Below are 26,799 nucleotides of genomic sequence, written 5' to 3'. Positions count from 1 at the left end.
ATCATGTCATATATTTCTATGATATATAGACTGAATGTTTAGCACCTTAGTCTAAAATAGAAAGGACACATCAAAAGAAGAGAACATATTTTATAACTATTCATGTGTTTGAAGAAAAATTATTTGTGAAAGTATTTCTTCATCAGAAACAAGACTATTCCAAGGACAAAGCAAAAGAATTATCAGAGCATTAGCAAAGGTCTGAATCTGAAAGCTGAAAACTAGCAGAAGACTCCTGAGAATTAGGAAAGTAAAAGATATGGGAAAAGCATAATATGCAGGGGAAAAAATGCACAGACTGGAGGGACAATTTTGTTCATGTCCTTGGTGATCAACAACCTTGAAATCTGCAAGGTAAGAAACAGATTTAATGCAGTATGCTGGAGCCACATATAACAAGTCCACATACAGCAATAATGAATGACAAAACCCCTCCAAAAGAGGAAAATGAGGTATTAATGTGGAAACTGAAAATACAGTTATATTTTCTTCTACCGAGTCTCAAACAAAAGACATTCTTTGGGAGGGATACCTCAAGTATGCTTTAGCTTAGATATAAGCTACCGTATTTCTGGCCAATTTATTTGGTAATGAAAAATTGTATGTATAAACCACAGATAAGTAAATCCACTGCAGTGCCAAGCATTATTAATACCAGCCACTACTTGCACACTGTATTTTGCCATACACTCACAGGTCATTGACTGAAACAGGAGCTTTCATCAAAACCTGAACATTCCAGTTGTGTTCAAGAATATTCAAGTATTTTACTACTGCTGAAACATTTACCAAAACCCCACATTCCAACCACAGTGCTTACATTTTAAATAGTCTTGACCAAAACTACTTATAATGTATTCTCCAGGGCATAGAAAAGTATTTTGTTGATATCACCAGCCATGCCAACAGCCAGGAGCACAAACCAATGAAAGGAATGAATTTCGCCTGTCAAACAATGCATGCCAATGTATAATAATTTGATGCAGTGAGAAGTTACACTACTCAGATAATACTTAAATCATATCTCTGCAACTTAGGAAAATAAAATAGAAGCAGCACAAAAAGTAAGTAGCTTGTCACTACAGAACAGGTTCATTGCCCTCAAAGCTGAGGAAGAACTGGGTGTGTTTTCAAGTAAGGCAACTGAGCCAACTGTCCCTGACCCATGCAAGACCACAACGAGAAAGTGGCGAGTAATAGTAACAGGTGACTCCCTGCTGCAAGGGACAGAACAACCCATCTGCCAACCTGACCTGTTGTCTAAAGGAGTTTGCTGCTTATGGGTGCCTGGATCCAGGATGTTGTTCAGAGACTGCTGAGGTGTATCCAACCCTCTGACTATTACCCCCAGATTTTCTTCCCTGTGGGCAATAATGGGGCAAGCTGGAGAGTATCAGTTGTGTCTACAGAGCTCTGGGGGGCCAGGTGGTGGTCTCAACCCTGTCTGCTGGTGAAGCTAAGGCGTGCAAAGAGGTGGGGGCTGGGAGCTGATACTCTATGTCAACAATTGGTTGCAGAACTGATATTTGGCACAGGGTTTATCTTCTGTGACCCTGAACCCTATTTAAGAATCAGCATCTGCTTGGGATAGATGAGGTGCACCTCGCTAAGCAGGACAAAAGTATCTTTGTCAGCAGGATGGCTCACCCGGTAAGAAAAGCTTTAAACTAGGAAAAAAAAAAAGGGAGAGAGTTACCAACAGCCCTGAGTGGGAGTGATGGGCAGGACTGACAAGGAAAGTGCTTGGGGTGATGATGAGCACAAAAAGGAATACAGAATCAACAAAATAGGACTTAAGCATGATAACCACAATCATTGACATGTAAGAAAGGAAGTGCTTACACAATATCACTATGGAAAAAAACAAACAGACCCTTTATGAGAAGACAACACGTTAGGGTACCTCTCTGAAGTTTGGGTACAGAAATGCATGCAGCATGGGCAATAAACTTGAGGAACCAGTGATCTATGCACAGTTACAGGTCTAGGATTGTGTTGGGTTCACGGAGACTTGTTGGGATGACTTACATTACTGAAGTGCTGCAGTGGAGGGATACAAAACCTTTAGGAAGGATGGGCTGGGAAGATGAGGAGATAGAGTTGCCGATTATGTGAGAGAGTACCTGGGATGCATGAAGCTCTTCCTGTGGATAGGTGATGAGCCAGCTGATAGCTTATGGTTGAGAATTAAAGAGCAAAACAGTATGTGTGACACTGTAGTCAGTGTCTGCTACAGACTGCCTGACCAGGAAGGACAAGCAGATCAGGCCTTCTAAAGACAGATAGCCTCACATTCACAGACTCTGGTACTCCTGAGGGACATCAATCACCCTGATATCTGCTGGAAAACAAAGCAGGGAATGATCTCCTCTCCAGGATGATCGTGTAGATCATTGATGACAGTTATCTGACCCAAGTGATAGAGGAACCATCAAGGAGATATGCTCTGCTGAACTGCATACTCCTCAATCAGGAAGGTCTCATTGAGGATGTGAAGGCCAAAGGTAACCTTGGATGCAGTGACCATTAGATGTTGGAATTGTGGACTTCAGCAGAGCAGACTTTGGCTTCACCAAAGATCTGCTTGAAAGAGTCCGATGGGATAAAGCAAAAGAAGCAATAGGGGCCCAAGTAATCTTGTTGATATTTAAAGACCACCTCCTCCAAGCTTGAGGACAGTCCATCACAATGAGCAGGAAGTCAGGCAAAAGTGCCAGGAGTCCTACATGGATGAACAAGTCACTCCTGGAAAAACTCAGGCATGAAAAGGGGCTACACAGAAGGAAGAAGCATGGGCAAGTAATCTGGGAGGAATACAGAGACACTCTCAAAGCATGAAGAGATTAATTTAGGAAAGTCAAAGCCCATCTAGAGTTGAATGTGGCAAGGGATATCAAAACAAGAAGGGGTTTCTATAAGTATGTAAGTGGCAAAAAGAAAGACTAGGGAAGATGTGTCTCCACTTCTGAATGGGACAGGGACCTCAGTGACACAGAACATGGAAAAAGCTGAGGTACTGAATTCCTTACTCAGCACAGTCTTCAGTATTAAGACCAGCTTTCAGGATTCCCAGGTCCCAGACACCGAAGGGAAAGCCTGGAGCAAGCAGGAGTTATTCAGGATAAGAATAGAGAATACTTAAGCAAACTGAACATACGTAAGTCCATGGCCTTGATAGGATGCACCCATAAGTGCAAGGGGAGATGGCTGATGTCATTGCAAGGCAACTCTTGATCATCTTTGATCATGGTGAGTGGGAGAAGTGCCTGAAGACTGGTGGAAAGCAAATGTCACTCCTATCTGCAAGATGGAGGACCCAGGGAACTACAAGCTGATCATCCTTACCTCAGTCTTTAGGAAAGGTGATGGAGGTGAGGAAAGGTGAATCCTGGAAAACATTTTATGGCACATGAAGTGCAAGAAAGTCATCAGGAGTAGTCATCATGGCTTAACGAAGGGGAAGTCATGACTGACCAACCTGAGAACCTTCAACAATGAAATTCCTGGCTTGGTAAAGGTGGGGATGTAAGGGACTGTGTCAGCTGTTTTGTCTCAGCGTTGCTGTTGCGCCATTACCGTCTCCTAGCTGCGGGGTGGTGTAAGACTGTTGGACTGTGTCAGCTGCCTGTTTCGACACTACACCACTGCTTAAACTGGGCCTCAACATTCCATTGCTGTGAAGAAGTACTCCATGAAGACGACAAAAATATCCCCGAAAAAAACACACTGTCTGCCCAAAGCTGGAACTACTTCTTTCATAACATCTACCAAGCTGTTCTTGCATGCAGGGCCAGGGGAAGAAGTCAGGATGAGGAGGATGTATGGAGGTTAAAGGCATCACTGGCCGACCCCCCCCAATACGACCACCTGGGCATGCACGTGTGGAGGAACATGCGGCAATGAGTGTGATAATGAGCTCCATGGAAATGGGTGGACTAATCATGGGGACTGGGATGATAAAAGGACTGCATACTCTCCTCTCAGTGGATCCCCCATCACCTGCACTGAGACCAAACCAACGGGACGCCGCTGGATTCGTGGTAGTGGTAACTGAGCTTGCTGCATCTCTTCCATTTGCTTGCTTAGCTGTTCTGACCTTTTCTGCTTCCCTCTGTCCTATTGCTATTACCTCTTTTTATGGGAATAAAGTTTGAAAGGTTGTACTGCATTTGACCTCATTTGTGTCTTAATCTCACTCTTGGGATCATATCAAAACCTCCCCTGACATTGGATCAAGACAGGGGAGAGCAGAGGGTATTGTCTACCTAGACTTCAGTAAGACTTCTGTCGCTGTCTCCTAGAAGATCCTTATAGAAAACCTGTTGATGTATGGGCTGGAAAGGAAACAGTGAGGTGGATTGGAAATGAATGGCCAGGCCCAGAGGGTGGTGATGAGTGGCATAATGTCTAGTTAGAGGCTAGTAATTAACAGCGTAGACTAGAAGTCAGTAACTGAGTCCAATTTGGTTCAACATCTTCCTTAGTGATCTGGATGATGGGCCAGAGTGTACCTTCAGCAGGTTTGCTGCTGACAGTAAACTGGGAGGGGTGGCTGATGTGTCAGAGGATTGTGCTGTCATCTAGAAGGACCTCAACAGGCTGGAGAAAGGCAAACAGGGCAAAGAGGGGAAAGAAAATAAGATAGAAAAAAGCCCAACCCTTGTGGGTAAAACAAAAACAGTTTTAATATAAACAAAGTGAAGCAAAGGTCCGCGCGCAGAAGCAAAAAAAGAAAACAGATTTATTCTCTACTTCCCATGAACAGGCGATGTCGGGCCTTCTCAGCAAGCAGGGCTCCGATACGCATAGTCGTTGCCTCAGAGGACCAAGGGTGACCCCACCCCCTTCCTCCTTTTTCCCACCTTTATACTTGAGCAGACGTCATATGGTATGGAATATCCCTTTGGTCAGTTCGGGTCAGCTGTCCTGGTGGTGTCCCCTCCCAATATCTTGTCCACCCTGTCCCACTGTGGGGGGGAAAATGTTGGAAAGAGCCTTGGTGCTGTGTAAGCACTACTCAGCAGTAGCCACAACACCAGTGTGCTATCAACACCCTGCCAGCTCCCAACATAAAACACAGCACCATGAGGGCTGCTATAGGAGAAAACCAATTCCGGCTCAGCCAGACCTAGTACAGGCATGGAAGTCAATACTGGTGAGACCACAACTTACTGTTCTGGGCTCCTCAGTACAAGATTGATATTGAGGGACTGGAGCATCTCTGCAGAATGGACTGGAGGAAAGGTTGAAAGAGTTGGGACTGTTCAGCCTAGAGAAGAGAAGGCTTAGTGGGGGAATCTCATTGGTGTTTACAAATACCTGAAGGGAGGGTGCAAAGACAACAGAGTCAGGCTCTTTTCAGTGCTGTCCAGTGACAGGATGAGAGGTGATGGGCACAAATTGAAACACAGGAATTTCTGTCTGAACATCAGGAAACCCTTTTTTACTGTGAGGATGACTGAGCCCTGGCACAGGTTGCCCAGGGAGGTTGTGGAGTCTCCATCCTTGGAGATATTCAAAAGACATCTGGACACAGTTCTGGGCAACCTGCTGTTAAGTAGCCCTGCTTGTGCATGGGTGTTGGATAACATGACCTCCAGGGATGTCTTTCAATCTCAGCTGTTCTGTTATTCTGTAACCACATTTAGAGTGACAAATTACACAGGTTATTGCTTTATATTTAAAAAAGAAAAAATATAAGCATGCATAAATTAATCCAAAATACAAAGTGGCTTTCTTCATAAATCAATAAATTACTTCTCATTATTATCCAATAAATACATTTTCTTTCTGAATGTCACTGTGGTCAGATCTCCTTTTAACTCTCTTGACTGTTGTGTTTGGTACAGTACATCAGAAAAAAAGTATCTAGTACATTTTAGATGTTCTACCAAGTCTGATACATGTATTGTTTTCTAAATGTCATGTATCTGAGTCTCTCAACTACAGTAATAGTGTCACAGTAGATCTGGGATTGTTTGTAATTCAAAATATTATAAAGGTCTAGTATTTGAGAAACAAGCCTGTACATTTGGTAAATGACTTATAGAACTTCTACAGAACTATATACGCCACTTTCTTCTGTCTTTGCCCTGTCAGCACACAGTTTGCATGCTCTGGATAGCTCAAATCTAAATGAGAAGGCCCTTCAATGATCCTGAATATGTGTCCTGCCAGACCCTCTCCTGCCTGCTCTCTGTCTGCTAGTAACGGACAAGGACGAAGATAGTACACAGACAGGAAACATTCCTGTATCTCTGTTTCTTTGGTGTAAGTAAGAGATCTGTAGCTCTTTGGACTTTGTTCCTACATCTTCTGAGTTACAATATTCTTCACTGCAGGACAATATTCTTCATTGTAGGCTGTATCCTTAGCATAGCACTTGCACATGTAGTATCTAATTGCCAAGTTTCTGTGCAGAATCCTCATTCAGATCCTTCCTTATGATTCATGCCTGCATACCCACAGCTATAGCACTGTCATAATTATCCAGGTTGGGCTCTAGAATTTCTGGGGACAGGTGTCAGTGTTCAACTACCCTCAGCCACTCTAATGGTTACATTGTGGAGAACTGTGGGAAAATGTGTCTGTTATTCCAGAACTGAGCATCTTCACTGAAACGTTTCCACTACCTCAGTAGGCAACCTCCCCCAAGTTTCCACTTGCCAAAAGCAAAGTTTCTGATAACTGTTTCTTCCAAGAAATTTTATCACAATTTCCCTCTTCAGTTAAGCTTTGCACTTAACAACTTTTGTGTAACTACAATCTCAAAATTGTAACACATTTAGTTAATTCAGCTTATGAAAATGTTTTTCAATGCTTGATGTAACTTATGGCTTCCCAGAGACAGCAATCCTTCCTTTTTTTTTTTTTTCTTTTTTTTTTTTAATCTAAATGAGACTGTTTTTACCAGAACCAAGAAATTTTAGTGAAGAGCCAGTGTCTTCTTTTCTCCCTTTTCCTTCAGTCTAGCCATTGTGTCATTCATTGTGTCTGTCTAGAGTGAGAACAAATTCACTTCATCATACAGCAAGAATAGGTGTCTCTCTCTGTGTCTTGCTGCCACCAATTTCTGCTAGAGACAGGGAACTGGATTCAGTTGCCTCACTAAAGGCACCTGGTGCCATTTTAGATGTCCCCTGACCTTCATTTACTGCTCTAGAAAGGAGCAAGTCTTTTGTAGGTCTCTTATGTCACAAACACCAGCTACATGCACATTTCCCAGATACTTTATAGATTCCAAAATACTACTTGACATGTGTATTCAGGCAGCTAAATACCACCCAATAAGTCATACCTGTGACATGGTAACAGATCCCATTCATGGGATTTGCCTTTACAGGACTCTTGCAAAACGCTGATTTCTTTGCAGATACTGTTACAGAGTTTTTCACCTTCAGTTAAACAAAACTTAAAATGACAAATCTTGTTTCTCTGGTATTAGTGTGTAATTCAACAAAGATAACAAATATGTATCTGACTCCCCAGAGTTTTTCAATCAAGGTTTTTTATTATTTTCATGCTATTTGTTTCTAAGTCATTGAATTGAAGATGATAGTAGCTAGTGAATGCATATCTAAATCTGTACTTCCTTCCAAAATGCTCGAACTTAAACTTCCTAAACTTCTCTGCCCCTTTCAGACATTATTTGCTTCAGTGTAGCACTCCTAGGGAAAAAAAAACCTACAAACAAACAAAAAATCAACCCCCCCTCTGCCCCAGATATAATAGGTACAATCTCATGTATAGTTTTAATATCCTTCAGTAAAGTTATTTTAGGAGGGTGAAAATGAACCTGAGAGACAGGCATACTTCCCTTCCAGTTAATGAAAATAAACCTGTACTATTCTGCTATAGGCTGACATCTGTGTCTTGGTCTCCATAGATGGCATGTATACAAAATCATTTCATTACCACTTAAAATATTTTTTCAATTGCTAAAGTGACCTTCATGTAGCTGTTTTTATATACTTTAGCCACTTAAGGCGGTCTTTTTCAATAAAAGCTCATCTGAGTTGGTTTTGAAGATAGCGAATACATTGTCTCAACACCCATCTGGCACTTTCAATGTTTGTCTGAAGCAGAAAAATTTTTTTTCTTGAAAATCATATTAATATGCACAATATTAATAAACACAATACACATAATATACACAATATTTGTTCAAGATTTTTCTTTACTGCATATTTTTCAAGCATTTTGAGAATTTTTTCAAAATCACTGTTTCTCCTACATTTTTATATCATTTGTCATTCAAAACAAATTGCTTGATATTCAGTAGACTAATGAAATCTAGTTTTCTATGAACTTGTGTCCTTTGCTTCTCTGTTCCCTTTCCATCCACAACCATGACACTCAGCAGGAGACAACATGTACCAAGGCTAATCCAGACTACAGGTCTGCAGACTGCTGCTGCCAAATGAAAGGTTGAGGACTGACAAGGTACTGAAAAGGAACTGATCTTGCACCTGTTGGTTGGCACCTTGTTTCATGGCTGAAGACTTCTTTGCTAACTGTGAATCACAGATACTTGTCAGTCTAAAACATCTTTCAGCATATTTTTTAATTAGATTTAACAGAAATTCTAGACTGAGAAAAACATGACCTTTATTAGTCATATCTTGCACTTGCAGATCTTATTTCAAGGCCTAAGAAATTTTGGGAGTGTCAACTTTCTCCAAACACCAGCAGATATTGCTGCTAAGGCATTCACAGTATTTCTGGCCCCCTTCCCCTAGCTTTGTGTCATCCAAATATTGCAAGGTTGGTATATGACTTGGGTGATAAAAAAGACAATTCCCTTATTTCCACAATAAATCACAATTATATAAGCCCCAATTATATCTAGATTTAAAGACTGCAGAAGTTTCTACCTGGCCATTTTAAATAAGGCCATCTCAATCAAGAACTGACTTGGATGAGAACGCTTCTATGTAAAGCAAATAAATCTTGTTTAAAAAAAAAAAAAAAAGAAAGGAAAAAAAAAAAAGAAATTTTCAAACCAGGCACCTGTTTAACTCTTTCGTATGTGGACATCTGTTTCTTAACCATAGTGAGAACTGTTCTTATCAGAGCTATATATTTGTCTACCTACTATAATGTGCATAGTGTCTCAAGAACAAATCATCCATAATTCCTTGATTTGGGAGCTCTCCCATCAGTATCACCAGCAGGGAAAACCCGTTAAAGCTCTCACATACAGGCTGAGTGAGGCACGTTCTGTATGTTACTTGAAATGTCTGAGTCCATCAGCATATATTCTGCCATGTCCTTCCTTGACTGTATGGCCTGGGATGCTGAAGCCCCTGTGTGTGTCTTGTAAACTTACAAAAGGTAGTCTCACAGATTATTTTAGTGACAGTTTGGTCAATAATTGAAGTTGTGATTGAAAGGGGTCATATATAATGTCTGAAAACATTTACCTGAGCAAACTCAGTAGAGCTATTGACCCTGTAGTGGTAGATCAGGAAAAAGACCACTTGCTGGTTTTAGAGCTCCAGGTATCCTAGATACCTGAGGGCAGTACTTGGGATTTTTCCTCCCACTGCAGAATTGTCTTACCTCCTTTCCATGCTTTCTTATGGACCATGACATCTTCAAATCATATTTCTGAGATGATGGGCATGGCCAGCCAGTGAGACTCATAACAGAAATCCAGAAAGTAATAGAATTAGAAAGTACAAAGGGGAAATGTCTTAGAAAATATAAGGGTCAGAGAATAATTTTACTGTCACCTGAGTACTAGGCAGTGGCATAGCTCTCCCATTTCTCAACTAGGCCAGAAACTGAATCTGCAGAGGGATAGGCACATTGGCTGAGTGTGAAGATGGTTGGCGAAATTTCAAAGCCAAGTATGTCTTTTCTGATTAAGTGCCTTGTAAAGGAGCTTTACCCAAGATACAAGCAAATTATTCTGGGAACTGAGTGTCCCAGACAGCGTGGTGGGGAGGTTTCCATCAATATGCTGGAAAGAGAAAAGGCTTTCCATCTGCAATGAAGAAGGAAGAGATGAAGAAATGTGTTTTGAAGGGGAAAGAGAATTTGGTACAGGAGGTTCATGGAGAGCTGTGGAATGAAATGAAGACACAGGTGTGAAAAACACAAGAGGTATGGACTTCACAGTGTGTATGATATAGCTCTGCCTTCATAGGAGTTGCAGTAACACTGCAAACAACTTTATTTTGAGACTGCTCAGGGGTCCTTTCTTGCACAGCTTGTGAATGGTACAGCTTTCTGTGGTGATCTTGCTATCTGTGCTGGTTTTTTGTTGATAACAAAACAGTCTTCTAAGTGTTAGATTATGGGAAAAAAGTCTGAGCCTTGTACACACAGAGGCACCTGGGCAGCTGGGGGGACCCCAATCACATGTGGGGTTACGGATCCACAGCAGTCTCACCTCTCTCATGCTACCAGATTTGGCAGCTCCTAACACTGAGAATCTACAGCTGACTTTTATATTCAATTTGTATTCAATTGCAGAAACTGAGTATGCATGAGAACTACTTGTGAGGATAGTAAGGCTGAGTACAGCAAGGTGATAAGACGAAGCATGATTACCATTGATGCAAATAATTAGGAACCTTCTAATTCCTGATTTTGATGTCATTTTGTAGAATATTGTCCTCACACATGAACAGTGTTCTTTTTAAATAATTGTCAATCCCGAAGACATTTTAGCCAGCACTGGAAAGAACAAATGGTCTCTACTGACTGGCGAAATACTGGAGTCCAGTAGAATCCAGCCTACAAAACCATTTTTAAAAAAATAACTGCAGGCCTTCTCCTGTATATAATGTATTGATGGATTTAAAGTGGATTTACCGAGGTTAAACCATTGTTTCACAAACCTGTAAATGCCTAGTGAGTCTGGATTTCAGCAGACATTGATCACATTTTCAAAGGTTGCAATAAGGTACCAGATACAACTATGATGTTGTTCCCAACCAGTTCTAGCTCTGGCACCTGGCTTCATGTGGCTTTCTATATGCTGAAATTAGTTGTAGGTTGTTGCTCATCTCACCTTGGTCAAAATAAAGTATAGACTTTTATGCATGACCTGAATTGCAAAGACATATCAGGTCTAAGCTGGGTGATGACATCATTCAGTAACTTGGCAAAGCTACTACTAAAAATTTGAAGAATAACAAAGTATTACTTTGTATGATGACAATACTGATCACAGCTGGTAGAAGACAACCATGATAAGAAAGGCAAAAAAAGACTGAAAAGCTGCTATTTGCCGGATTTCATTTCTTCTCTGGAGCTCTCTTTCTCCTTCTTATTTTCTCAACTTGTGAGGTTTTTCAAGGACACTGTTGTATGGGGACCTTTTTTCAGGGCTGAATGTCAGAGCCAAAGACATAAATGGAAGAAAAGGGGGTGCAAGACGGGCTCCTCAGCATTGCCACAAGCTTCTGTGAAGGAAGTCTTGAGCTCAGCAATAACACATTTTCCACACATCCTGTTTTGTTGCTGTTGTTGTTGCTTTTAACTAGGGCAGTGGGAAAGCCTCTTGTAATGTGGACATGACTGAGTGCTCCAGCACAAGGAAGCAGTTTTGGAGAGCATATGGGCAAGGTCACGAGATTTCTTAATGCCATAGTCTGTGATATTCGGCAGTGAAGTTTGCGAAAAGTTGGCAGTTTCACAAGCTATGAATAAGAAATTCCACTTGCCCACACTGCCACAATATCTGAACAGCCTGTTCTATATATTTCTTCAGTCCTTTGTACTACCAGATGCCATACATATATTATTTCTGCAAAAAATGCATTCTTTTTATAGAGGTGTTTCCCATATTCTGGCAGAGTTAATTGCAATACAACATTCATCATTTATTTAGGACTTGGTTTTCTGTATTTGTATACTTTTTATGTGTGTTTGTTGCTGATTTATTTTAAAGTGTGATAAAGTCTGGAAATGTTTTCTTTCTTCATCATGTTAGTTTTAGTACCTTTATTTCCATATGTATGTAGTTAACATGACATTTAATATATTTTCTTGTGTAATATTTATAACAGACAATGTATGTATCAGCAGAACTATAATGAGTTTCAATGAAAAGAACTTCTAAAATAACAATATGATATGGTAAAATTATTTAAATATACTGGAAATGGAACATACTTATCAACTTTTTAATTAAATGCTCCAAAATGGAAGATCCTGTGGATTAATAGATGATGTAATTTTAATATGTTCTTTTGACCCTTTTATCCAGATTTGTTACTCTTATGAAATGTTTAATTTTGTCCTTCCTGTGTTGAAGTAAATGTACATTTTCCACCATGCTGCCTAAACTGAGCCAACAGAATTTTTATAGATCTGTTTTAAGTAGGATGCTTTAGTCTTTCTGCATTTTTTCCAACAAAGGTGTTTATTTCCCCATATATATACAACACAAGTTGTATTAATGCTTGCTTTCTACAGCAAATGGCTTGATTACTAAAGGTCTCAAGTGGAAAGCTAATGTAGTTGAACTTGGGAAGGCCAAGTTTCTTGTATTTTTTTCTCACACTAGAGCGCTGGCCTTCATCTTCACTTCTCTATAAACTGTTTTATCTATGGATGTCTTTCACAGATTAATGCCATATATGTTAATTGTAACTTCTTAAATTAATACTAATTTTTTGGTGGGAATGTCGTTGGGTTTGTGTGTGGTGAGTTTTTAGTAGCAGGGGAAGGGTCTACAAAGGTGCTCCCTGTCAGAACCTTCTCGAATCTCCACTGGGTCCAATTTGGACCCACCTCTGGTCAAGTCCAAGCCAATTAATGATGGTGGCCATGTCTCTGTGATAATGTATTTAAGAAGGGGAACTTGAGAGGAGGAGAAGTTGTGAAGTTGTGAGGGAGATACCTATGCAAACACCTGCATAGATCAGTGGAAGAAAGGAGGAGGAGGATGGGGGGAGACGCATTGGAGCAGAGACTCCCCTAACACCTGTGGTGAGAGGGCAGGCTGTCCCCCTGCAGCCCACGAAGGTCCACAGTGGAGCAGATGCCCACCTGAAGCCCATGGAGGACCCCACGCTTGAGCAGGTGACTGCACTTGAAGGAGGCTGGGACTCTGCAGGAAGCCCGTGCTGGAGCAGTCGGTTGCTGGGGAGGACTGCAGCCTGTGGGAGGGACCCGCACTGGAGCAGTTCTTGAAGAGCTGCAGCCCATGGGAAGGACTCACATTGGAGGAAGTTTGTGGAGGACTGTCTTCTGTGAGAGGGACCCCACTTTAGAGCAGGGAAAGATTGTGAGGAGCCCACCCCTGGAGGACGAAGGAGCAGCAGAATCAATGGGTGATGAACTGACCACAACCCATCTCCCCTGTACCCCTGCGCTGCTGTCAGGGACAATGTAGAGAAATTGGGAGTAAAGCTGAGCCTGGGAAGAAGGGAGGGGTGAAGGGAAGGTGTTTAAGATGTGGTTGTATTTCTCACTGCCCTACTCTGTTTTATTGGTAAATTAAATGTTGTTGGTGGTGATGGTGTTCAAATTAAATTTTTTTCCCTAATCGAGTCTGTGTTTTGCTCTTGACCATAATGGGTCAATCATCCCTCTCTGTCCTTATCTCGATTCTCAAGTCTTTTGTTTTATTTCTCCTCCTTGTTCCTGAGGGGGGAGGAGTGAGCAGCTGCATGGTGTTCAGTTGCTTTCTGGGCATAAACCACCACAGTCATTTAGGCTAGCAACACGCATTTTCACTTAATATCTCTGCCATTAGTATAGAATTAACTCAACAAAAGCTGTTGTGTATTTGTATAAAATACACAAGTATTTGTATAAAAAGATTAATATTTGTAACAGTTTTCTAACACTAAAATTCATACAGCTATTTAAATGTAATTTTCCTAGAACACTTATGTTAAACAGGAACATCAGCTTGAGTTTTATAAAGAAGTGGCTTTAATATTAAAATATTAATACACTAATTATTAATTTTGCAGTTAACAATTTGATACATAGGGAAAAATGAGATATTTTTCCTTTTTTTGATGTGACTATACATTTTTCTATTTAAGCAACTAGAATTCTAGTATTTATAAAATGCTATAATTTAGTTTTATAGTTAAGATCTCAAAATAACCTTTTCATTTGACTCAGTTAAATGTCTTTTGCTTATTTTTTCCCATTACCTTAAAGTGTAATCTATCTATACTCCTAACATAGTAATATTATCCAAGCAGTAGATCAGAAATATTAAATAAAAATGTTGTTGAGATCTCCTGCATGAACCAAATGTTATTTTTTAAAGTTGGGATCTTCTTTTTCTTCCTGTCTGTTGCTGAGAATGTGTGGTAGATAGTCTTATTCTTCATTTTTACTACTCAAAATGAGAGCATGAAGACAGCCAGCAAGGTGAAATAGCTCATTTCAGTTTTGTGAGAGGGGATATATGGTGGCTGTCAGCCTAATAAGTGCAGATGACCCAAATGGATAAATTTGAATCTGTGGATTTTTAGCCCTAGCAACTGGTTAGCACTCTTTTTCTCTCTTTTTTTTTTTTTTTTTTGTCCAATTTAACAAACTTTAATGAAAAACACACAAAGAAAGCCATCTCCTTTTATAGCCTGGGGTAGAAACAATTTCTGTGTTCCATTGCTTCCAAACATTATAATTCTTCCTTCATCTTCATTCAGTCTTTCAAGCTATGAGATTTCATACCTGTTCTACACCTTGTTTGGAACTTTTCTTCATAAGACATCATAACATAATGTGTTCCAGCCAGACCTTGAAACTTGTATTCAGAGTTCCCCAAGGTCCTTTATAATTTCAAAATACTTTTCAAAGTTCTAACTTGTGGATGCTCCTGACTTGGACATTTATTGTTATTAGAATAATGTGACGGAAAAGGAAGGAAGCAAGTCTTAGTGCAAGTACATAAATGACAAAAGGAAGACTAGGGAAAATGTGTGTGTCCCCACTGCTGAATGGGCAGGGGCCTCGGTGACACCAGACATGGAAAAGGCTGAAGTACTGAGTTCTTTCTTCAGCACAGTCTTCAGTATTAAGATTGGCCTTCAGGATTCCCAGGTCCTGGAGACGAGGTGGAAAGCCTGGAGCAAGGGGGACTTACGTTCCCACCAGCACGTTGAGGGAGGTGATCCTATTGAGCTCTGGTGAGGCTAAACCTGGAGTGCTGAGTCCAGTTCTGGGCTCCTCAGAACAACAAAGACACGGACATACTTGAGAGAGTCCAATGGAGGATCACAAAGATGATGAAGGGACTGGAGCATCTATCCTATGAGAAAAGGCAGCATAGAGAAGAGAGGGGATCTCATCAATGTTTACAAATACCTGAAAGGAGGGTGCAAAGAGGACAGAGCCAGGCATTCTGTGGTGCCCAGTGACAGGATGAAAAGAAATAGGCACAAACTGAAACTAGACGTTTTGTCTGAACATCAGAAAACACTTTTTGACTGTGAGGTTGATGAAGCTCTGGCACAGCTTGCCCAGAGATGGTGTGCAGTCTCCATCCTTAGAGATATTCAGAAGCTGTCTGGACAAAGTCCTGGGCAACCTGCTCTTAGGTGATCTTGCTTGAGCTGAGGAGTTGGACAACATGACCTCAGAGGGCCCTTCCGGCAATTCTGTGTTTCTGTGAGTATGTCCATAAGAGGTTCTGTCAAGTGAAATGGAACATATAGGTTGGAATTGGAGATCAGTGCCCTCAGTCCTGTATAATGATGATTTTTGGTTTTTTTTTTTCTGTCAGCAACTAGGGAATGAAGATGTTAGGATAAATTAGCCGCAGTCACTCATATGGCTCTTTCAGTCCCACATGCTTATCTTTCTGTCCTTCAGGACTCTGCAAACTCAGGTGGGGCTTAACACCATCCCTCATCTGACATATCCCAAATGTCTCAGTGCTCCCAGGTACTTATCAACTTAGTTTTGCTTTATTATTCATGATCCTACCTTTACTTCTTCCTTTTGCTCTAATTCATCTTCAGAAATTCCCTGCTAACAATGCAAACAACTTGCTGTGGTATCTTGTCTTTCTCCAAAACAGTTTAATGACTTTTTCTACATAAATTTTCAGGCCAAAAGTCACATTTTGGCTTTAATGATCATTGAAGTGTAAGTTTGGAAGAATGATTTTAACGTCTGTGGAATTCAAATATGTTATCTGTAAATAAAGCACATAAATATGCAAATCTGCATTTAAACAATTGTTGTCATGGTTTCACTCATTATAACTTTTTTTACGTATTCAAAAATCTTTGAAAAGGATTAATTTTTTTCTCAATCAAAAATTTTCAGGAGAAAGAATATGATATGGAATCCCCTGTACTTACCAGACAATGGAATTGGAGTCCTGTACAGTTTGTGGAGCATCTGTTCTACACATTTGTGTAAATCTGTTATTTTACTTTTTGTCATACTAAAAACTGGGAGACACAGTAAACTAAGTTGGGCTTCATATCCTCGTATGAGATGAGCAAGAGGTGATGTGAAATTCACCATAAACAACAACAAGAAAAGTTGAGAAACTAAATGACATGCTCCAGTGCATGACAGAAAACAGCAGAATTTTGAAGGAATGAGGGGAATCACTGTTATAAACAAAAGTCTGTTTTAATAAAAGGGATTGGCAAAGATGGAGTCTCCATCAGTGGGAAGAACAGGAAATCTCTGCAAGTGAGGAAACTGATAAGAATTCACAGTTAATGAAAAATTCCATGCAAAAAATAAATGGAATGGAGTAGCATTTTTGAGTGGCATGTGCTAATCTGAAATAATTACTAACACAACAGGTTTAAGGAAAACAAGGGGTGTTGAATATACAGGTGGTTGTTCTGTAGAGCTGAGTGAAATGACAGTGACTGAAACATCTGACAGAATTCAGTTTCATTTACCAACTTAAAACTTAAACTATCCATACAGCATTCATTTATTTCCTTTGAGCCTTTATAACTTATGAGACAGGCACATCATTTGACATAAGAGCAATAACAGTATTAGCTCTTTGTTTTTCTGGTTATAATGACAAGAGTATGTGTTGACTGGTGTTTGAGTTTTATGTAAGTTTATATAGTTAAAAATGTGAGTAGAGCTAGTAGTGTTCAAACAACCCCATTATTTTAGAATAATTACCTTCTGTGGTCTTCTATTTGAGATAAAACAGAAGAGAGCACAGCAGGTTATTTTGCTTTTGTAGTGCTTATGTTAAACAATTAGCTGTTATTGTTGATTGCCCCCTTAGAAATAGTCAGGAATTGTTATTCTATAACACATTTCTGCAGTTGTTGTCATGTAGAATATATCCCTATGGTTTTACAGCTTTGATAGAGAAAACCCGTTTTTCTGCCTGTTCCAATATCAGTCCTCCTTCAGATTGTAATAGAACTGCTATGTGTGCCAGTACTTGCTGTTGTGATGAGCTTTCGAGCACAGTTTGTACATGCCTTCAGGAGCTGGAAGATGTAGCCATGTATAGTCAAGAGCCAAAAAGTCTCTTCCTGAAAGCTCTTCTACGACTGAGGTTTCCGCTGCAATAAAGTACCGTGTACAAGAGATTACGAAAATTATTTCCCAACCTCTCTTTTGCTACCACTGAAGTACAGTAAATCTTCACTAAATCATCACAAAATCCTATGGCTCTGTCTATAAGAAGAGAACATGGTCTTAAATGGTAAAAGAGGAAAAGCTGTACATTCATTGAAATACAGGATTTGTGGCTATATGTTCAAATAACGAGACAGATTAGAGTGACATACACATAAAAAGCAAGTAATTCTGTTTGAGATGGAAAAAAGGAATCTGAAGAAGAGTATGCAGTCTCAAAAAATTTCTGTGTGCTAAAGCTTTTCTTCATTCTATGACAAACTTGGACGTCCCATGAGGACAACTGTCCCCTACGAAAAAGTAGGACTATATGGAAGCATTATTAGTGTTATTGTTACAAGATTACCAAATAATGAAATAATAGACTCCTCCCTCTAGGAGTTCCTGCCTGTGATGTGGTCACATGAATGATTTTGAATACACAAAACCTTTATGCTTATGTATAGATATAGATAAACCTTTTTTTTCCCTCCTCTTTGATTATGCTTTTCTCTCTACTCTTCGTCTCTCTCTTCCATTGCTTCATATCTCTACAGGTATCTCTGTGGCATTAACTACCAGAGCATCTGGTTGTCTCACATGTATTAACAGATGGCAATCAAGATTGACAGAAAATCTTCCATAAAATAATTATTTTTGTAAAACAGCTTTCGAAGAAAATTATTTTTTTATTAAAAAGAATTGGTAACCATTTTTTTCCTAAAAATAAAAGCTGAAATAGATAACATTTTCAGACTTCAGATTCTTGACACATATCCTAAAAAAAAAAAAAAAAAAAAAAAAATTAAAAAGGTTTAAAATTAGTCATAAGAAAAAAAAATAATTTCCCAACCAGGTCTAAGAGCAGACCTCAGTCTAATTCTCCTTTTCCCTTTGCACAGAGACGCAGAAGGAGGTCTGGTATTAATTAAAACTGATGCCCAGGATAATCTGAATGGAGACTTTAATTTGCTACCATATTTTAATTGAGAACACTGACCTCAGCAAAAATAAGACAGTTATTCTTCCCTGTACTTTCAAGTAGTACTTTCAAATAGTGAAACCCCTACGTGGTTAACCCATGACATATGGCATATCTTATTGAAAGACTTGTTTGTTTGCTTTTTAGCACTTTTCATCTCTGACAGTTTATGTTGTCTTTGGTCCTGCCATGTATTGTCAGGGGAAGACAAACCATTAGAGACAGGAGATATACTTATTCCACAGATTAGAAGAAAAAGAGAAAGTTATAGAAGAAAGATGAAGTGCAGAATTTGTATTTAAAGGTTAAATATTTATCAAATACAGTATCACCTTGGTTTTTGTCTTCAGTCATTTCCCATCAGATAAGGTTGAAATATTTCCTTTTATTCCTTGCCTCAGGTCACTTGCATACATTTTCATTGGAATGACTGGTAGAATCATTTAATACTGCTTAATTTACTTGCTTTGAAGAAAAAAAAAAAAAAGACAAACAATGAAACACATGCATTCTACTGAAAAAGAAAACCACTTCCATCCTTATATTAATTTATTATGCTTTATTACTTTCCCAACCTTTTAAACTCTGTTATGCTTTATGAAAACTAGCACAGTGAGATCTTACTTCTACATTTCCTTGTGGGTGATTGAGTCAATTAAAATCTCTCCACTGGTCTCACTTGTGAAAGCTGTAGTATTCATTACTAGTGATCACTTTTGTGGGATAAAGAACATCAATTCAAAATCAAGGATGCAAGGACAAAATAGAAAACTAGCAAACACAAGCTTTGATTACTAGAAGAATTCAGGCTGAAAGGTTTAGAATTTCATGGTCATTTAAAACAGTTTTGGTTCTGTCATAGAACAATTACTCAGTGAATTTGAATCTGTTTTTCTCTTAATATGGATCACATAACAGGTTATTTCTCTATTTCTAAGTGACATTTTGCAAAAAGATTTGCATATTTTGAAAACAAATGTCATGCTCCCTCTCTGTCACTTCCTCTCCTTTTCCATCATAATAAATATTTTATAATCACACAAAATATAGTGTATTGCCTGATGAGTTGCAGTCTCTCACTGCTGGAGTAATTCTCATTTGTCCTTATAAAGTCTGTTTGCAAAGCCAAAACCACTGAGATAAATTATTATTAATACTGTGTTGTCTCTACCAATTTTAGAATGAAACTGAATATAAAAAGTGATTAAGAGTCAATTGTCTTTCTCAGGATAGGATTTTTCATTTAAAGTGGTTGTGTTTGAGCTAATGTGCAAAATTTCCATTTTCCTGCCTAATGTATAGGGCTGAAGCCAGAAAGCAGGACTCTTATTTATGCCTCTAGGGATCTCAAAATTGATAATTCATCCATATACGCACAAAAAATTAGAGAGAAGAAAAATCTGTTTCTATTTTGTTTTGATCCTAATCAAGAAGCGAATTCTGAGAGATCAAAATGGAACCAAGTAATATGATGGTGTTACAGATCACTAGTATGAATAATAAGATTTTTAAAATGGTATTTCCAGAAGGCTACTATTTCACATATTATTTCCACAGGAGATCATGTCGTCACACAGTAAAATCTAAAATTCATTATATAAGTAGAAAAGTACCAGTGATTTCAGTGAATTGTAGGTCAGCCATCACCCTTCATGATAATCCCTCTACCAAGTATTAACTTGTGTACATAGTCTTCTTACACATATTTTCTAAAAAATAGCAGGAATTATTTTTTTCTAATTTTGTTCCATGCAAGTAAGTGTCTTCTTAGTTACATACTGATATTTAATTTGGAATATTATGAAAACTTAAAACCCTCTCTGTATTGAGAAAATATTATCCTTTATTTTGTAACTTGTAAAACAGATAAAACAAAATTATAATATGATTGTTACTGTGGCAAACTTGCCCTTTATCTGTCTTCCTAAAATTGCTTTAATTTATTGAGAAGTTCAAGGACCTATTTAGTTTTATCAAGGCTTAGGTTTGTAACAAAACCTCAGAACATGTGGATTTCATGGTTTGTGATCTCTTAACACTCAAATTCTTGTAATATCAACCACAGAAAAATTATTAAGTAGCAAGTATGCGTATGTAGGCATATATATCATGCCCTATCAAATACACTACTACCAAATCATCACTAGCAAGTACATCTATTATTATCTTGATCTATATCAAGCTATTACAAATTACAATCAGCAGTCAATAATATAGTATCAATCCATATTATAGCAACAACAAGTAACAGCAAAACCAATAAGGTATATTGCAGGTTACTGCAAACATCATTAGTGAAGCAAACAGCAACAATATAACAGCAGATATATTTATGGTAGATTACTTATATGGATATATAGTATCAAGTGAATTAGATTTCAGAAGGGGCCAAACCATCCCAGAAAGGAGAACAAATCAATCCCAGAGGGGGTCCCTACCATCCCAGAGGTGAGAAAGACGAACTGAAATGACCCCAAAAGTGGGCCCAAAGGGGGACCAGTAAGGCAGCAAGCAGAGTCTCACTTCAGAGATGATCTGTGTCACAGAGCCTGGAGTTAGTCAGCTGGGCATCCCCAGTGAGAATCCAAGATCTCACAGAAAGTTCAAGCAGAGAGTTCAACCTGTGTGGGAAAGAAAAAGGTGGTGCAGCACGGGAAGTTCTCAGAAAGAGGTTCCATTTTCAGTAGAAATTAAATCCTTGTTATAAAGACATAAGAGGGCGTAGGACATCACCACTTCAAACAGCCAACAGAGGCTGTTAATTTTGATTTTTCACCTGTATGCTGTTTTCTGTTCTTTCAGACCCATTTTATTTTCCCAGACCATTCCACTTTTTCAACAATAAGTTGCCATTACAGTTGCTTGGTTTTGTACTTATCAATGGTATCTGAGGATGTCTCCAGTTTCTAGGTAGCCCAGCTGTACTTCAGAGACGCCGGCTGCACTTTTCAAGGATGTTTCTTGTTCCCAAGCCTAGTCCTGGGCTCACAGCTCCCAGGCTGGCAGGCAACTTCTCTGTCTATTTTTTAGCAGATATTTTCTTCTGTTCAGTAAATTTTACCTTCTAACCAGGCCAACCTTATGGCTGCTCACATCAACTTTATTTTACACTTTTAGTTATACCTGCATATAAGCACTGATCTGCAGTTCAGCATTTTAATTAGCATTTTGCGCTTTCATAACTTAACATATAACCTTAGGAAATCTTACCACATAGTACACAAACCTGTTATTTGAAAATTTAGACCCAGATTTGGTTTCTAAACACCAAAATTTATGGATTGTTTTTTAACATCCTGCAATCTAATTTTTAAAATAAAACATTTTAAATCATATTCTAACAGGTTGTAATACCTCACTGTGCAAAATAATAGTGTGATTCATTCAGCATATTCCTTTCTGGTATTTGGAGGATAAGAGATTGATTGCTTGTTTTATGGATCTTCAATCATTCTGCATATAAAACTTGAAAATTTGTGGTTTGTTGCTATGTTAACTTCTTCCAAATGTATCTACTGCTTGTTCTCTACACACCTCCTCCCCCTCCCTGCCACAAAATTCTGTGTAAACAAGAATTGAACAGTATATGAAGTATGCAGAATAAAACAAGGAAAATGTCTTGTACTGAATGCCAGTGAAAACATTCCTCAGAGTACCTGAGTGGTAAGTATGATTGTCCTCTATATCCTGTTATATGTGCATGGGAACTTATAGCTTCAAACTTCAGTGAAACCTGACTCATGCCAATAGCTGTGCTATACTCCTCTCTCACACATGTCCTCATGATAAGAAATGTGGTAAGTCTGAATACAAATGTTACTCCTATCTAAAATTTGATGACAGGAAAACTAGGTCAGGACTGTAGCCACGGCCTGAAATATATGTGCATTTGGGAGAGGGGGAAAAAGCTGTCTGGACCTGCAGCAGGCTTAGAATGAGGGAAAACCTCTACTTTTAAAGGTCTACACCTTACAGTAGCTGAGGTTTTGTGAGGACCATTTGTGCCAGAAAGTGGTAGCATGTCTCCAAACAGCATAACTACTTGCACTGAATTTGTTATGAGCTGAGGTTTCTCAGGGAAACAGGTGCCCCAAAAGAGTATCCATGCTTGAGGGTTTTGAATTATCAAGTCATGAAAGATGATGGAATATCTACTGATATACCCATACTTGGTTCACCTCAAAGGGCCCTGAGGTTGGGGCAATGTAAAGTCAAACAAGGACAGTAGGAAGAAGACATCACAATTAGTGAAGATAAATCAATCCTGTGAATTAGAAAGAGCAATGACTTGAACTTAGCTCTCATAAGGGAGTGATATAACCCTTTTTAAGCTATAATATGCCTTGGATTCCTCTTAATTCACTACAGGTTTGACCAGAAATCCTATTCCAGTGAAGCCTATAAAAAGTGTCATCCAGAGATGTTTTTGTGAGCAGCTTCTCTTTTGACAAACCAACACTGCTAAGCAGATATTTTTGTTTTAAAATATCTAATCAGCTTCATGCATCATTCCCCCAAACAAGAATAAGTGCATACAATTCCAGGGAATGAGTGCTTGTGTTGGCAGTGTGGTTTTCTTTTCTGAAGAATTTTTTGCCTAGTAGTTATAGAGAATGATGTGAAACATATTTTCTCACAAGATCTATCCCATAATTATACTGCATCCATAATAATACCCACAAAAGGTATTATTCCTACACAAAGTATATTTCTTGTCTTGCAGAGTACTAGCATTTGTTTAAAAATACTATTCTTTCAATTATTTAACTCCTGTTTTTATGCTTCATCCTTATTAGTCCACAGAAGTAAGTCCAAGGACTGTCAGTGACAGTAACAACACAGCAATTTAAGAACGAGGAGGTTCATTTTTGATTCAATAGTACCATGTTGAACCACCCCATCAGTGAAAAAAAACCCATGTTCTCATTAATGTCCCTGTTGAACAGAAGGAATCTTGGAACTGAGATGATCCTGTTAGAATTTGACATAAACCTGTAAGAAGACTAGGCATTTCATTCGGGGGTTTAGAATCACTAACTAATCTATTCCCTGATGATTCTGCCCCTAATCTTGTATTCTAGGGATGAAGAGGAAGCCTGTTACTCTGCATGTCCTCTCTAGAGAAGTTTGCTTACACTCTGTAGTTACATAAGAAATTAATAATATGTTGTGCATGGGATTTGGGCCACTTCACTCTCCCAGAGCTGTTGCAGAAGTTTAACTCTTAGTCACTTGGAAAAGATTCTTATCTGAGGTAATTCAGCGCATTTTAATTGCAATGAAGCAACTTTATATGAGCTGTTGATCCAGCTAGGTATCATGAAAAAGTGTTCAGGGCAGAATTAACCTTTTCACGCTACACATTGATGGTCTGAGATAAACAGTTTTTTTTCTTTCTTCCCATAGTCCTTTTTACTTTCTGATATTTTCATGTGTGGTGTTTACACTAAGATTCTCTTCAGCTAACATATCAATGGACAACGATTGTGCCAGCTTTGATTTCTGCCCACTTTGAACTGAATCATAAGGTCATAGCTCAATTTTCATCAGTCTTTTTTTTAAGAGACAAAAATCCCACACATTTTCTATCTCAGTGATACAAATATATCTTGGAAATCTTCATAAAATCCGTTACAAAATTAATACATCTGCGAGAAGAAAAAAAAGAACAAAGCAAAACTGAGGAGTGGAGTTAGCATGAAAGGGAGACAAATATTTTCTCTGATCCTTTGCCTTTTAGACCTGCCTTAGTAAGGCCTAAGCAAAACCTTGGGATTTGGTTTCTGTAGCTGGTACTTGTTTAATTACCGTGTGAATTCCATAATGGCTGGAGATGTGAGTGAGACCATGAGATGTGTTATTATGGGATATTTCTTAGTTAAGGATAATTACAAATTTCATTCTCTTAAATGTTGATTCTAACCTGGAAGAAGACTGAGAGTGGCATGTTTGTTGCATCTTCCATTAATTTGGTTTATGAGTGATTTTTTAAAAGATGTTTCTACCAATTTAGGCAACATTTCTGAAACTAGATGTTTTTAATAGGAGCTGAAAATATTGAAAATTATATAGGTGCATCTACATTAGTGTTTTATCTTGTCTCAAATGTACTATTTGAAGCAAACTGCTTGGTTTTCCCATTCATCTTATTTTAGTACGCATCACAGAGTAGTTTCAGAGTGCACTGTCTGGATTTCCTTTGGATGCAAGTAAATCAGATGTTCTCCAGCAGCATACCTAGAGCAATTCCACTGCTCATATCCATCAAAACCAGGCTAGAGACAGCAGTAGTAAAAACTCTGAAATTCTGATAACATGGGTATCAAGTCATTAACAGTGTTTTGTTCTACAGATACAGTTTTATTGGTTGGCACTAATTTCCCTTATTGCCAGGTCAGAGGTAAAACAGGCAAGCAATTTCATAATGGACCGGCCTAACTTCAAGGGAATAATAATTGTACCTTTTATATGAATATATGAAGTTACACATAAGTTTTAGTTGTGGCTGTGTCCCAGTAACACAGGGGTATAATGCTAGTCATGTCTTTTCTTTGTCTTTATCAGAAATTTGAATAATCAGAGCAACTTTCAAATCACTCCCCAGGTTTACTCTAGTTACCTAACCACCTTTCATACAATTAAACAACACTGTTTCCCAGAAAAAAAAAAAAAAAAACGAGAAGACTGTTATTATTGCTGGACGAAATTATTATCTCTTCTTTATTAATTATTCAAACATGTTTGTATACTGGCAAAATTCCTGAAATATTCCATGCTGATTGTGTATACGGGCATTTCTTTGGGATTCATTTTTTATTTTTCCAATAACTATTCTGATAGCTCCATGCATTTTTTTCTCCCTCTTTTTATGAAAATGTTCCTGAAGTCACTATTCATTTCCAAAAATTGGCATGTCTTTATTTTAAAAATGCTAGTGCTAAGTCCATTATACTGTTGAGCACAAATAATTCCATCCTTTTGTGTAAACCTTGCATCATCACACCTTTTCAGACAAAGCCTGGCCAACCCTACAATACAACTTCTAGTGCTAAATCTAACCTTCTCAAATTGTAAAAGTAATAGTTTTACTTCTTTGGTAGAATGACACCTTAAAAGAATTAACTTTTCCAAAATAACCATTTTGTTATTATATACAAGAAGTAGAGGTCTATTTTCAATAATCTAACATTATTCATACAGAGCTTCTAGCCTTTGAAGTATTTGATAGAAAGGTGATTGTAAAGGTAGTTTGGCCCACTTGACACCTTGCAGTAATCTGGCCAATTTCTGAGACTGTATTTAATCCGGTTACAATCTTTTCTGTGTATGTCTGAGTGAAGAAACATGGAGAAATCTTTCTCAGGTTGCCTCATCTCTCAGAGAGTGAGGTGTTCTTTTCAGTAGAAGAGAAGAAATAAAAAATTGCAAGCACATAGGGGAGATTTTTTTATTAAATGCCTTTTCATCAAAATATGCTGAGGCTAAGATATTGAACTTTTAAAGCTCATGATACCCAGCAAGGTTTCAGATAGAAAGTGTCTGAGGCCCAACATAAAATCGCTGCTTCACTTCTTCAGAGAGAACTGAGTGAAAACACTGACCTTTTTTCAATCTGGAGGTGTATGCTTCAAATCTACTCCATTTTATGAAAACATTGAAATGTTGGGCTTTTTTGTTCAAAGACACACACACACAAAAGTAACAGGAAAGCAACACTTTCTTGAAACAGTGAAAGGGAAAGGGAGCAAAGTTTTAATTCTCTGGCCAGTTCTAATATTTAATTTACTTTGATCCAAGGATGACATTCCTATATAAGAATTAGATCATTAGATCACTTTGGATTGTTATAATATTTCATTCTGTCTAAAGTAAGCCATTCTTCACACAGAAAATGTTTTAGGAGAAAACCTAGAGCCTACAGCTGTCCAAAATAACTAGTACAGCAGAGCAAAGCTGAGTAACAGACTCAAAACACAAAGGATGGCTAAATTTCCTCTCTCTTTCAGACCTTCAGAAGTAAATGGGCATAGGATCAGAGATAATTTCACTGTGATGATCCCATCTGTGTAGTAAACCTTCATGTCAACATTACAAGAGTAACTCAAAAGTTTTAACTCTAAGATTTATATTTTTATTGCTTCTTTTTAAAAGGGAAAAATGGTATTTTTTTGCTAATAAATATACATAAAAATCGCCTACAGTGGAAACGGTCAGAGTAAATAAAATTAAATAGTGATTATCTTTCAACAGATGTAATAACAAACAGCTATATAAAATGC

This window comes from Strix aluco, chromosome 2 (assembly GCF_031877795.1).
Source record: "Strix aluco isolate bStrAlu1 chromosome 2, bStrAlu1.hap1, whole genome shotgun sequence".
Taxonomy (NCBI): domain Eukaryota; kingdom Metazoa; phylum Chordata; class Aves; order Strigiformes; family Strigidae; genus Strix; species Strix aluco.
The sequence above is the reverse complement of the archived record's forward strand: the minus strand, read 5'-3'. Positions refer to the sequence as shown.